Genomic DNA, 15,020 nt, shown 5'->3' on the forward strand with positions numbered 1-15,020 from the left:
CCAATCATATCCCTCCGCATCTCATAGAGATGCAAAAAGTACCCTTCAGCGTCTGTATGAGACACACTGGGCTTTAAACTAACACCAATATAAACCCATCATAATACCCGGCTTTTGTCAATCAGCATTCACTCCAGTAGCCACGGGTATTTATCGGCTCCAGCTCCAATTGGCTGTGATTGAAACACAACACCAGGACGGACACGCTAATTTTTGCCCCTTTTTTAGGCACCGTGTTATGATACAAGCCTAAGTTAAGGATCCTGGCTTCTTAATACTTTTCCATCTCAAACATCATGCAGTCGCCTTTGAAAGCGAGACAGTAAAAGATATTTAATATCTAACCACCGTTTCTGTTCATTGTCAGTAGCTTCTGTGTCACTCTCCAAGTCCTGCCAGCTGCCTGAACAGTACTGCAAAATGAGCAACTCTCAACAGAGATGACAAAGAAGTGAGATGTCTCACTCATTAGCAACTTCCAACATCAGCGCCACAAAAAACAATGTGTCTAATCAAGAATCTTATTAAGACTTTAAAACAACTTGTAACATCTTGTGGATGTTGTCTGATTATGTATATGATCTGGTGCCTTGTCCTGTTCCCTATTTTTCCACCGTGTTCCTGATGACAAACAAGACACACAAGAAAATAAATAATCAGAATCTTGTGTCCTAGCAATGGGAAAATAAGTCAATTATGTATTTTTAGCTGATTTACCAACATTTAAAAAACCTGCATACACAGGCAAATTTTTGTGTAAAACCGACAAAGAAGCAACGGTATTTGACAAGCTGATATGAGAATGTGTGCAACATCAATAAGAGAAAATCAGATGGAACAAGAAACACAAAGACATCAGACAAGTTGTAAACATGCTGTACCAGTATTTTAGCCAGAGTGTCTGAAGCACTTTTTTGGAGGTAAAACTGATAGTGACTGCAGGCAAATTGTTAGTAATAATCCCTTATTGCACAGGAAAACTGCGCACGCAAACTGCGGTAAATACATGTTGCCAAAGGTGAGTGTGACTGGAGGTTTATGACATATAGTTTGGGACAAAAATTGCATTGTTTGTCTTCTAAAAAGGTGCGGCTGACCTGGTGGTTTGTTTAAAACCTGTGCTGATCATCTAACTGCCCATGTTTCTTGCCCTGGTGGTCTGATGCTGCAACCATGGCTTTTTTATCCCATATCGCAACACTTATATGTAACTTGACAACAATGCTATAAACATAAATAGGATGGGGAATGAGTGCCAAAACTCCAAAAATAAGACCCGAGTTTGAATAACCTGGAATTATCCTTGAAAAGTGGCGTTGCATGATGAGTACCTGCCCGACTCTTTACCCCAGTGTTGAAATTATATGTACAGCTTACTAGCTGATGTGGCTTAGTGGGAGTCAACCAGCAACTGTGAATTTTGCAAGTCTAAACATCATGTTCAGTGTAGCACTATGCAGAATTTACAGACGATATACACAGTGACGAAAAGGAGAAACTTTTAGATATTTTGGGAAAGTGTAGTCCCATGTTCTATTCTTTCTAGTTTGTAAATGTTAGAGCCAGGACTACAGTGTAGTGCCAAGCAAAATAATGAAAAATAAATACCAGTGTGGAAGAAGAGGAGAGTTAGGGACATTGTTTATGTGACAGAATGGTGGTGGTTGCAGGCCTTTGTTTCACCCCCTCAGTGAAGTACTCAAGCTGACTCCAAAAACTATGGTTCAACAACTTTGTGCTTACGATGGCAATTTTGGGGACATCTGAAAGTGGCTGCCGACTCATGCAGAAGGAGCAGGTTGACAGAATGATGATTCTCAGCCTCTCAGTGCTTAGCAAATACAGATGGTACAGTGTGTAAATGGAGGCTTAAGGATGCAGAGGGAAAAAGAGGGGGGAGATGCAATGAGACGTGTTCATCCAAATTGAGACAGTGAGCAGAGCCGAATGAAAACAGAGTGCGGGGGAATTAAAGGGGAAGATAATGGGACGGGGAAGAGGGAAAGAGATGAAGAGCGGCAATCGAGGTGGAGTGAGAGAACACAGGGAAGATACAGTGAATGGGCAGAGAGTGGGCTGAGCTGAGAGAAAGAGCTGTTTACCAGAGAGAGGAAGGCAGCGAACGAGAAAGAGACTGCAATAGAAGAGAGATAGATAATCGACGTGGGTGAGAGGGAATGAGAGAGGGGGTGGTCGAGAGTGAAACAGACAGTGACAGAGTGCACAACGGGTGGAGAATAAGATAAAGGTACGCAGGGGGCGAGGTTGTGAGGGAGAGATTTCCAACAAATGGGAGACAGTTCCCATCGCTCCTCCTGGACGCAGCGCTGGAGCCAACCACGGGGCAGCCAGGACGGATGCGACCCTGGTTGCGGCTGTGGAGGGCATTGGGCAGGACGAGCACTTGCGATGGGGACATTAACAAAGCGTGAAATTAAAGCTGCCGTGCTGCAGGGACCCTGGGCCCTCTCTTAACCCACCATCATCATCACCCCTCTGAGGCCTGCATGGAGGCTGGAGGGAGGCAGTGGCAGTGGGGCATTGACAGGGTGCTGAGGGGTAATAGAGCCTGCTGTATTACCGTAATGATGTGTGGAGAAAGGACAGACGAGGGAGATTATAAAAGGAGGCTCTAATCACTCCTGCGTGACAGCACGGCATGCTGGTACCACAGGCGGTAACGCCACCACACGCAGGTGGAGTGTTCATGGAGTGACAGCCCTTCTGAGCTGTGAATTAAAAAATGCTGACGAGGCGTGTGTGTGTGTGCGTGTGCGTGTGTGTGTGTGTCTTGCTTCCCAATTTGAACAACCGTGCACCTTGTCACTCACTGTATCACACCTGCTTGTCTGTTGTCTCAAGTGGAGTTCAGCTGACAAGATGAGGTGACATCCCGGTAAACACACTATTCAGCGTTTCGATTTATAGCTGACATACTGACATGAGATGGCAGTGGACATAACCACGCGTTTCCAAGTTTATGTTATGTTTTGGGTTTTTTTTAGTTTTCTATGAGCCTGAAATGAATGAGTCACCCTTCTGCAGCCTCTCTGCAGGTCACACGCAGCTTTTCCTCTACACTGCATTTTCTATTTCTATTTTCTGTAAAACCGCTGATATCTTGAAACTTCATTTATGGTTCAAATGTTATCTTGTAGCAGTTCTGTGCTTATGTTCTGGTTAGGTTTAGGCACAAAAAACCCAAAAAACTACTTGGTTAGAGTAAGGAAAAGATAATGTTTTAGCCTAAAATTACTGTTTTGGTCGCCACAAACACGGCAACAGATGTCCAGAGGCCTCGTTACAAATATATAGTTTTGTTGCCACAAACACAGCTGGAAAGGTCTCAACTTCCTGTTAAGTGCGAATATTTTATCCTGGCAACTGGGCTTTGTCGTTACAGAGGACATCCCAACAACATCTGTGGAGGGGTAAACAAATCACGACGAGATTGCTGCACTGAATAGATAAATCCATTAATCATTTTGTCAATCAAGAATTAACAGAACCAAGTAACTGTTTAAATGGCCATGCCAGTGACTTTGAATGTCTTAATATAAAAAAAAAACTAAACAGCTTTTTGTGAACCATTCTGTGGTTTAGAAATTGAAGCATGCCTTTGCTACCATTTTTGGCATCTATTGACTTCCATTTATGTAGGTTCACCATGTAGATAAATCAAATCATTTTGTCAGACTTGCATTATGAGGTAATTATATCCACACTTTTCACATCACTCAGCACTTTCAACAGTCTGCTAACTGATTTACATATAGTACTCTGTAAAAAAAAGACTGGAAATCAATAGTGGATATGATTTGCAGAGGAAGCTGATCACATATGTTTTTAAGTTATTTATTAATCAAAAATGTCACACATTCACTACCTCCAGCTTCTGAAATGTGAGGATTTGCTGATTTCTCTGTTTTGTAACACTTTAAATTAAATATATAAAACATTTAATATTTTAGACAAAACAAGCATTACTCCTTGGGCTCTGAGACAGGCATTTTTCTCTTTTATTTACATTTAAAAGACTAAGCAATTAATTGTTTAATTGCAAAAGTAATCAGCAGATGAATCAAAGATGAAAATAATTGTTAGTCGCAGCCCTGTAAGATTTCATGTTGATGGAAGGAGCACAAGTACAACGTTCTTCCCTCGGGTGATATGTGTATAATGAGATGATTTTTGTATCACTTAATAAAATGATGTGGTGGTCCTATGCAAACCACCACATCAGTGCAAATGTGCTGTTGAACTGTCTCTTCTCCTTGTGTCTGCAGTCATTGTGAAAAAAATCTAACTCGTGGTCCTTTTCCCCTTATAGATCTCAGTTAATTTCTCTCTTTGAGCCCTACATTTTAATCCTGAAAAGCTTTCAGTTTCAGCATTCAGTTAGTAGAAGGGAGAGACTGGAAGACAGTGCTATACTTTGTTCATGTCTGTGTCACTGTCAGGGGAGCTCTGGTGCTCTGCTGCAGTGGCGGCCAGTTAATAACCCTGGTGTGAGGTCTAGTGACGGGGCATCATCATCCGGCTCTGTGCTGCTGTCAGGAGCCATTTACCCCAAGCAGCTCCTGGCCTAATGGAACATCTGAGTCAATAAAAACAATCATGACTGCCAATCTTTCTGAAAGCAAGGAAATTATTTTAGGTGGTTAAGGAAAACATGGCTGAGGTGTTTGAATCTCTCTGTCCAGGGAGCGTCTTGATGTGCACTTAGCCAGACAACATATTACAGTCTTGATCTTCTGTATTTGTCTTGTGTGAAGACATTGATGATCGCAGCAGGGTTTGCTTCAGAGATGCAAAGGCGGCTGCAGCAGCAATGCAATGAACCGGCCATTGTTTGAGGATGCAGAACCTGTATTTCGATCTCTCTTGGTGGGCTTGGGTGGTTGTTTGGTGGGAAACAGAAATCTATGTCCGGCTGTGTTGGACGTGGTACAGACCTTATCAACAACCATGTTTTTACTCCCACCAAGGCTTAATGAACCACTCTCAGCATCCACTCAATATCCCTTCAGCGAGGACCTCCATTGTGCTTCTGAAAGGTCAATAGCTGGACAGTGTGTCTTTGAGAGGCTTTCTTCCTTACTCCAAGACTCTTAATGGTGTTCAATGGAGAGACCCACACGACATTCCCAAGAGGCCGTTCCCAGATATCCGCCCATGATACCTAATCCGGGCCCATTAGCTCTCCTTCCAGCCTTGAAAGAGCGCGGCTCCCTTGCATCTCAGGAATTAAAAATTAACCAGCTAATATCCATTTGTCTGATGGGATGCTGTGCGCGGTTGAAACAGCAGATTCCCCCAGCGATGGTCTGTGAGGGATGACTTGTGGAACCCAATCTGCTGGAGGGAAAACGCTGACAGACATGGCAGGAAGAAACAGAGGGATAATGCCTGTCCATCACATCCATCACAACTGACTCACATCAGTAACAGCTGGCTACCGAGAGATGACCTCCTCCATAAAATCAGAGTCTATTCCTGAGCTGTCATGTAGCACACATTACTCCGCGCTGTATCCTGTGCAGCAGTACATCATGACCTTGCTGTTATTGTCCTTACATGTGCAATATCTGCATTCTCAGTTGGCCAGAGTGGGAGCCATACATGGCACATACCACACGACATGCTGCATGTTCAGTCGTGTCCTGCGGTATATATTCAACATATCATGAATAATTAGTGAGTCATCACACAAGATGGCATGTTTGTCGTGCTCAAAAGTGCTGGACTGCAAAAAGGGAAACACTGTATTCACACTAGGCTCTAACATGTACATATCATCCATCACTGTCAAATATAAATCCTGCATGCTGTATGTACATGCATATACAACACATACTCATACCTAAACAACTGAATAGTCTGATTTCCAGCGACTCCCAAATGACATATACCACTGTTTCAAACAACACGACCTTTGCAGCATACCAACCACAGCCATACTGGACTTTTGTCGCAGGCTTGTAGTTTAGTTGGGTTTAGGCAAGAAAATTGCTTGGTTAGGTTTAGGAAAACATCGTGGTTTGGTCTAAATTAACTGTCTTATTTATTTAACTTCAATTACGAATGTACCTACATTACTTGTGAGTTAAAATAAGTCGCCGATTACTGTCACACTGGAGATGCACAGCCGTCTCCTGGATGAAAGTTCTGTACTTGTTTGACCCAATTATCCATCGCTCTTTATATTAATTTTCCTGAGTTCCTCCTTTGTTGCCTTAATAATTACTGCGTCCACAAGAGGTCACTGCCTAACAACGTAAATATGGGTCGTACTAAGCTGTTTTTACAGTCGACCTATATGGTAATTTTTCGGATGAGGGCAGCCTCTGCATATACTGTATATAGCCACCCACTTCATGTATCTAGAATAATCTATTACATAACCAGTGGTGGAATTACAGCAATTCTGAGCTACTTGTACTTTACTTGAATATTTCCATTTTCTGCTACTTTAAACTTCTACCCCACTACAGTTCAGAGGCAAACATTGTGCTTCTTACTCCACTACATTTATTGGACAACTTAAGTTACAAGTTTCTTGCAGGTTTAGTGTGATAATTTAAAATATAACCAAGAAATTAATTATGATATAATATTCTAGATCAATATGAAGCTTTACCGAGCCTCAGCTACCATAGTTACCCAGCAGATAAACTATATACCAGACTTCAAAAACTACATATTACCAGCCCCAAGCTTAAAGTGATTAAAACATTAATGCACCCATAATAATAAATTAGTAATATAAGATATCTTGCCAGTCTACATTATGAATACTTTCACTTTTAATACTCTAAGCATATCTGGATGCTAATACCTTTCTACTTTTACTTAAGTAAAAATGTAAGGCTCGACTTTTATTTGCAATCCATGTCTCTCCTGCTCCTGCTCATGCAGTAAAACACAAAATACATTTCAGATATCCCTGCCCACTTTATCCAATCAGGACAGAGAACTCCTTAAAGAGGCGGCAATGGGGGAACAGGTAAAGCTACCAATTTCTAGTGCTCCTGGTGACATATTTGGTGCTTATACTACCAAAAATGTCAAGCAAAGAAAAACTCTTGAGGAAAAGAAAGAGGCGAAAAGAGCTGCCTCAATAAAAGAAAGGATTTGTGTTAGTGTGGTGACGTAGAGAGGACGGAGGGGGTTGTTAACTGCAAAATGGACGGAAGTTAGCTAAACAACAATGCTCGCAGCAGCTTTAAGGAGATAAGAAGATCTGAGTACTTATTCCACCTCTGTACGAAACCCACACAGCATTTATTCCTTTGCACTAGTTGTATTGTTTATTGTTTACAGAAACATTGTATGTTGTTGGCTGTTGCTTTTTATATACTTATCCGTACACCTCTTTTCTGGCTTGCTTGTATGTTCAGTACACACAAGTCCTACTGTATGTTGAATGTCTATTTCTATCAGCCTGTAAATTGCTCCTGTAGCTGTGTGTAAGTACATTGAGAGCAATGTAAAACCACACTCAAATTCCTTGTGTACACATACTTGGCCAATAAAGGCGGATTCTGAGTCTGTATACTATATATTGTCACTGTTTTTCTTCGCTGCAAAAGCAGCATTCGACACTCAGCAAAATCCTCCACATTGCAGAATATAAACCAATTTGTGCTGTGTCGCCTCCTATTCCTTCTTAGATCCTTGTGCTCAAGGGCCTCGCCAACCTGCTGGCGACCATGCATCTCTTCTCTATTGCTGAGTGGCTAACTACTCTAACCACAGAGAAAAAAAAAACAAAGAAGAGGAAGACAGGCTTGTTTCTCTGCCCCCATCCCTCTGCAGGAATTTTATGCCTTTGATTTCTTCTTTTTTCAATAACCAAGGGCTCTTTTCGCTGTTGCCAACTCAATGAGAGCTTATATGTCCTTCATCCAATTCCAACCCACCACTCTCTTTTTCCCTCTCTCTTGCCGCCGCTGTCTCTTCCTCTTCGGTTCTCTGCATTGCCCCTTTTAAATATAGCCTCTGTGGAAATGCTGCTGTGTGTTTCTTGTGGCTCCAGGCTTTGAAGGAGCAGAGTATTTCAGATAATTCTTGTCTATCTCTCAAGGCTAAAGAGGTGTGCTTGTGATGCAGTAAAATGCTCTTTAGTTGATCACATTCACATTAACTACAATTACACTTTACACTTAAGCTAAATTCTTTAGCTGATGAATCAGTATTGTAGATACCAAACATGAATAGCTTATTAAACTAGGGAAGAAGAACTGCAATGAGATGCAACCTTATCCCCACTGATATATTAAAAAAACAGATTGATTTTTGAGGTAGTGATTGTCAGAGCTTTCATATTAAAAAGGTCTTAGTGTTGATATTATTATCTATATTATTGGCAACTGCTCTGAAGAATTAAAACATACCCATATCAACACCACAATGCTGTATCTCTGGTTAACTGGCACTAAAGAGTCTCAAGGATTTGATCATCAACTATTTTTCTGTGTGTTGCACTCAAAGACATGACTATTTGTAGCCTGAACTAATCAAAGATGAGGGAAATGAGTCACAACACAGACTAAATGAAAACCTTTTAATCTCATCACAGATGTCTAAGTATTCTATGTCTAATACTGTTCTTCTCCGTATCCTTCTAGTCATTTACGTGGCATCACTGCTGCATCTCACACATGTATTTTAGGCCTGAAATTGAAATCCGGAATCAGATCATAATGACTAGTTATTAGTGTGCTCAGTGCAACTTGCTGTGGTGTCCTTCCATCTCAAGAAATGCAGCAAGTTGCAGCAGCACCTCCGCATGTACCTACTTAAAACTGGGTCCTCATTCTGTCCGACTGCTGAGATAGAAACCGCAATCATTAACATGTTTGACTGCGTGTTGGTTAATGATACAAAGAGCTCGGTGTGTTCTCATCATTAACTTCCATTAACTGTTTTCCTGCCTCATTGAATCCTGCGTTAATTGTGCAACAGTTACCAGATGAAAGTATCCTGCTCTGGAGTCTAAGGTCCCCTGATCATTATGTATCAACACGTTTTTAGTGTTTTTTTCCAGAAGCTAATTAATAATGAATATAATACAATTAGTATAATAACATATTAAAGTTAAACTTAGATATCAGAGTGATCCAAATTACACATATTGTTTTTGATAGCTTGATAAAAATGTTTGATTATGATTCGGCACAGTTAAAATAAGTGCTATTAATACATCATTTTCTCTCTGAATTACTTTATAGAACATTTTATCACAAAAAAACATTTTATTCTGATTGCAAGGAGGCTGACAAAAATAGGTTGGAGCACAAGACAGCCAAAGTGTATGCAAGCTGTGTCTGAGAATGAATTTATCAGATTAAAATGGGAACATCTAATGTTTTCTGATGAAATGATGGGTTGTAACACACTCTAACACCCCAATCAGTCTCATGTGCAAACAATTTTCTGGTAAAAATCCAGAGAGAAAATCTAGGAATTAGCAGCATCTAATTTGGTTTGATAACACTGATGAAAACTGGAGATGCACGACCAACAAAAATTGAGACCAAACACAGACAATAGGATTTTCAAAAGGCTGGGAAACAAAGTTATCTCTGAGCTGAAATTAGCCAAATTCCACTTAGCTCAAAAATATGATTGAGACAAAGGGGAATTTGAGTTTCTCTCTGAGTGCAGGAAAACAAGCCATCTAAAAATAACATCACACACTAATATCAGTCAGTTTTCTCGAACTGATGAAGAACATGTGAACCAAATAAATTCCTTGAGAGGCTCAAAACCGATGATGCGTGTCTACTTGGCAGAAAGTACATTTAATTCCCCCCATTATACAGCAGGACACATTTCCTATGACATCCACAAGAAGTGGTTGTCAATCCTTTTATTAGGTGAAGACCACACTGGTGCAGTATTTATAGACCATTTCAAAGCCAATCATTTCCTGTTGTGTTCATAGAACTGTCATTGAACAACTGACAAAACAACTTAAAACCAGTAATTTACCTCCATATTTGATGAAATTGACCAAGAAAAATGAAACTTCTTCTACTTGTTATCTTGTAGCGCAATCAAAATCAAAGTTTATTGAATTCAGTGTGGTTTGTGATGTTGAGCCTGGATCTGTGAAAACTATTAGGCAATAATTTGAAGCAGCATTATAGTGCCAAAGGTATACACACTGAGGGATTTAATTTTTATTCTGTCCCACAACACTGTCATCATGTGAAATAAAACATGTATGCTGATGACAACATATATAGATACAGCAACACAAGCTGCAATCTGGTCATTACCAAAACTGGGACTTCATTTCTCTGAACACCAATTTTCAGGGTAAAAGATCGACATGGTCTGATTACAAATATCTTGGGCTCCAATGTAGCTAGAAACAAAAATTACAAAATATTTAATTCAGTATATTTTTGACAGTTTAAAAGCTGAGTCTCCAAAAACGTAACTAAGAAATTCACATGTTCCATGATTGTTTACCTCAGCCAAGCTGCTAGAATTAAGTGTTGGGACTGTATGTTTTCGTAAACCATGCCGTTGTTCAATTTGTACATTTCATACTTCAACATTACCACAACACGTGTCATAACAGATAACTTGTATATGAGCTGACCTTCGTGCCAGGAGGTGGAGGAGTTGGTGGTAACGTGGTGGCGTGACAGCTGAGACCACTGCTCAGGACAGTGTTTCAACATTTGAGAGCGCTACACCACATTGTCAATGAGATGTCAGGAAATTTCCCAGCCATGCTAGCGGCAACAAAACCCAACATTTTTGACAAGACATCGAGACTTTCGCAGCTGAAAAACATATATTTTTGACAAGACGGTGAGGCATTTTTCAGCAGTGTTAGTGGCAACAAGATAGGATATTTTTGGACGAGACATTGGGACAATATGCAGCTGAAAAGTGGGTACTTCTGACAAGTTGTCGGGAAAGCGTCTAGCTTCGTTTGTGGTGGCAGAACCAGGGACACCAAAAAATGAGCTTTTCTTCAACCAAGCGGTTTATGTGCCTAAACCCCAACAGACCATTAAAAAACATTGTCATAACATAAATTTGGTGCTTTGGGTTGGTTGGTCTGGCTGGCATCCAACCCAAAGCGAGACTAAAGGTCCAGTTTATAAGAGAGTTTATAATTAACTCTCTTATAAACTGGACCTTTAGTTTAAACACAAAGAAACAATTAAGTTCCAACATATCGCGCTTTGCAGTATCACACAATGTCAACATTTATTCTGGTAATTGGGTTGTTTCCCTTTTGTCTTACTGTGAAATAACTTCAGACCAACTTGATGAAATTATCATTTAACCTTAAACACTAAATAAACAGGCCACTGCTCATAAACTAAAGGGTTTTTCCTAACAACTAGAATTTAAAGCCAGGAAATGCAACCTGTTATGGCCACCAAAATGGATTGACATGGCCAATCATTACACAACAACTCAATACTGCCAGTTGGCTGTGAAAGATTTGTTTAGATCAGCCATGTTAATCAAAGCAGGGCTATTAACAATAAAGTAATACATGTTTTAAAAAAAAACACACACATAAAATGCTTTTTGTGGTAGTACTTTCTGAACTTTTCTGAGAATTTCAGATAGAAAAGATAATCAAACCCTCCTGACTATCGCTGGGTGAGAAAAAATACACTAAAATATGTAAATCAAGGACGTTTGAGTGCATATACTGTTTTATAACCTGCCAGGGGAATTGAAATCTGGTACAATACAGCAAATTTGTTTTTCGACACATCATCAAAACGTGCTCAGTGACTGTGAAAATCGAAATGTTGGTCTCATTTCTTTGCAACACAACTTTCTGTTGGTCTATATTCAATTTTTGATGACTCTTTGTAACTTGAATGGGGGACTGAAAAGTAACTGCACCAGGATTTAATCAGCCTTTAAACCATCAAGTACCAAGTGAGGGTGCTTCTTGATAGAAATGAATCTCTTTACAAGTAATTTCTCCCAACTAATTTCCCCATAGAGTTCAATAAAAAAATTAATAAGGAGGAACAGCTGATAAAGGGATCCATGTATGAAGCTTTATCCCAGGAATGTTATGGTTAGAGGCTGATTTGGTACCTCAGACTCTTTTTGATTTGCAGTAATTTAGTCAACCATTTATTCCAAACTGCAGCAATAATTAAGAGCAAGAAATAGTTTAGAGTGAGGGGTTTTGTTACAATACTCGGATGGTTATAAGATGTTTAATTGACTGAAAAAATGGGTTGAAGATTCTATATGTCATTCCTTAATTAATATAACATTCAGCTGCAGATTTTCTGTGTTATATTCAATAGTTATGTGAAACCTGATTGGACGAGAGGTTTATTATGTGCGGTTCAACACCAAACGTCCAGCTGAACAGGACCACAGCATCAAAAGTTATCAGGAAACGTTTGGTGCTCAGGTTAGAAAAATCTGTGAATTGGTGGATGCTTTTGTTGAATGTCTTGCAAGGGCAAAGCATGGTTGTCCTCTAAGGACTCTTTAGAACCATAAGTGCTAAAAAAAAAAAAAACAGCACTGGACATCTTCTTTGACCTCCACAAAGGTTGTTTCTAGGTCTCCTCCACTGTCCACAGGAGATGTCCAAGGCTGAAAAGCAGGCCTGCTGTTGGCCACCAGAGACACTTAACAGCATTATTGAGCACATGCACCAATTTCTCTGTCTGGCACCTACATATTGATGGTTGTTGTATCAAAACAATGGCCTTCCTCTGAGTGTAATAGTGCTGGCTGGGCCTCCTATTTGTCTGACAGGATCCTATTCCTGGAACATTGGCACTGTCCAAGGTTATCATTTGTAAGCTAAAAGGAACAGAAGTTGCTTTCAGTCACTGTGAGGTCGCATGATAACTCATTTTATTACATGAAGTAGAGGTGTGTATTGTATACGTGCGCCTGTTTGTGTGTGTGCATTCGTCCGTGTGTGTGGTGCGTGGAGGGCCTACATGATTTCTCAACTGCAAGAGACATTTATGGCAAGGTAAAACCTTGTGTAAACGTCATTTGCACCAGTCATTAGGAGGGTGTGCCAGGCGGCAGTTCAGCGGGAGTTCTGCCAAGCTAACGATTGATCACGGTAAGGTTAGAAGGCGGAGTAGATGGGTTGTCAGAATCCTAAAGATATTCAGGTCCTCATTACTGGGGGTCAGAGCGTCTATGCCCTGCACGTTCAACCGAGTCGCTTGAGTGCTCATGCACTAACAGCCAAGCTGCACTGTAAGCAGAGCCCTCGCTCTGTCCCCATTGCACTGCCTCACTTATGAATTCTGTAGTACCCAAAGTCTGTCCTTGATTGCCAGTTGGTTGTAATTAAATTGGAAATGCCAAATTAAGATTTGAAGCATTTTTGATGCCATCTTCAAATATGTGAATCACAGTTGAACTGAAAGGACCGCAGAGTTTGGGGCCTTTCTTAATATCCAAATGTGAATAAGTTGCAAAATCAGTGAAGACAGCTTGTTAACATGCTGTAACTGGACTGTGGGGAGTACTCCCTGCAACACTCTCCCAAGGCTGTCTTAAAAAACTATTTCAAGTACGGCGAAAAGAGCCCGAAACTTGGCCTGCACTTATAAATTAAAAATTATAGTCTTGTCCTGAGCCTATACAAGGTGAGAGCAAGGGTGACGATGAGTAGTGGGGCCATAGATGCATTTTATTTGCTGAAGAAAATGGGGATAATAGGGCAGTATTTATAAATGTTCTATTCTCAGTGATGATTCATGACTGCGTTTATTGGAGAGGCTCCCAGAGTGGGGCTGGGGGACCACCTGGATTAGCTGTAGGGGCTCCTCAGGAAAATGTCATAATGAGAGAGTGTAATATCAAGTCTGTGCTGTTGCTCATACCTCCTGTCAGATCCCCTAAATCATAATTCACCTCCATAATCTCCTTAGGCTGTGTTTCCTTGTGCAAAACCGTTGCAAATATAGGTTAATTATATGTTTTTTTTAGCAGGTGCTTAGTGTAAACAGAGGGATATAAAAAAAAACAAGAAACGACAGGCTTGTGATCTCCTCTGTGCGGGACTTGAGGGGCAGGAATGAATGGACACAGCAGCGAGTGTAGCCGAGTGAATCCGAAAATCCTGCTGACCGACCTGTATGCTGTTTTCTCCACAGAGGCAGAAAGAAGCGTGACTGTGAAGGGAGAGACGGAGCAGCTCCCCTACCTTCCACAGCTCCTCCTGGGGGGGACTGTGCCTACAGACTCGCGAACCAACTCGCAAGAGGACACAATTTTCACTCGCAAAAGAGAAGGAGAAATCACATTTGTGCTCGCCCTCTCTCGCACGCGGGCAGCGACACTGGACACTTGAGCGAAGCTGACGTTGATTTAACCCGTTAGCGGCAGCAGCGGCGGCGGCAGCAGCGGCGGAGCGACACGGGAGCTGCCACGAATAGATCCAGTATCCACGACCCCGGCCGGCCGACCGGGATAGGACCTCGTGTTTCGTCTGGCAGTGGACTCCTTACCTTTCCTCCCCACCCTGTACCCTCTCCTCTCTCTTCTTTAAGGCTCCGGGCTGGCTCTAACTCTTGTTATTTTGTGGCTGTTAATTACATGAAGTGGAATTTTGTGCTTGCTTCAAACTGAAGACGGGACTAAACGCAGCGGTTCAGCGAAGGAGAGAAATGCCAACGGCGGCGACAAAGAGGAGATTCAGTAAGTGCAGCGTTATCTTTTTTTTCTCTCTCCTACCCCCCCATTGAACTTGAGACGCGTTAGCTAACTCACTGGAAAAATTCGGGGTTGTTTATGTGTTTGTTGTGGACTTAACTTTGGAAATGCTCCTGTAAGGTGTAACGTTGACGGCGAGAGGTTTTAAGTCAGCTCCGGGCTGCCAAAATCGGTCCGAGTCGGCTAACGACAACACGGTTTGTTGCTGCTTTTAATCCATGCTAACTCTGAATGCAAAGCTAACAACAACTTTTTTATCTCAAGACCGAATGAGGGCCAAATAATAACGCTTGAAAGTGTCTCCCCTTGGAAATGCTCGG

The 15,020-nt window shown here is 41.2% G+C and overlaps 1 protein-coding gene across 1 annotated transcript in view; it reads left to right on the plus strand.

Moving 5' to 3' along the window:
- The first annotated feature begins 14,216 nt into the window (after positions 1–14,216).
- Positions 14,217–15,020, plus strand: part of LOC141016430 (receptor-type tyrosine-protein phosphatase F) — a 170,237-nt gene continuing 169,433 nt past the window's right edge. Inside the window, exon 1 of the mRNA XM_073490789.1 lies at positions 14,217–14,685. The gene's annotated coding sequence lies outside the window, so the exon portion shown is untranslated. The remainder of the gene's footprint in view (positions 14,686–15,020) is intronic.

The sequence above is a fragment of the Pagrus major genome, chromosome 21 (assembly GCF_040436345.1).
Source record: "Pagrus major chromosome 21, Pma_NU_1.0".
In the NCBI taxonomy this organism is placed as follows: domain Eukaryota; kingdom Metazoa; phylum Chordata; class Actinopteri; order Spariformes; family Sparidae; genus Pagrus; species Pagrus major.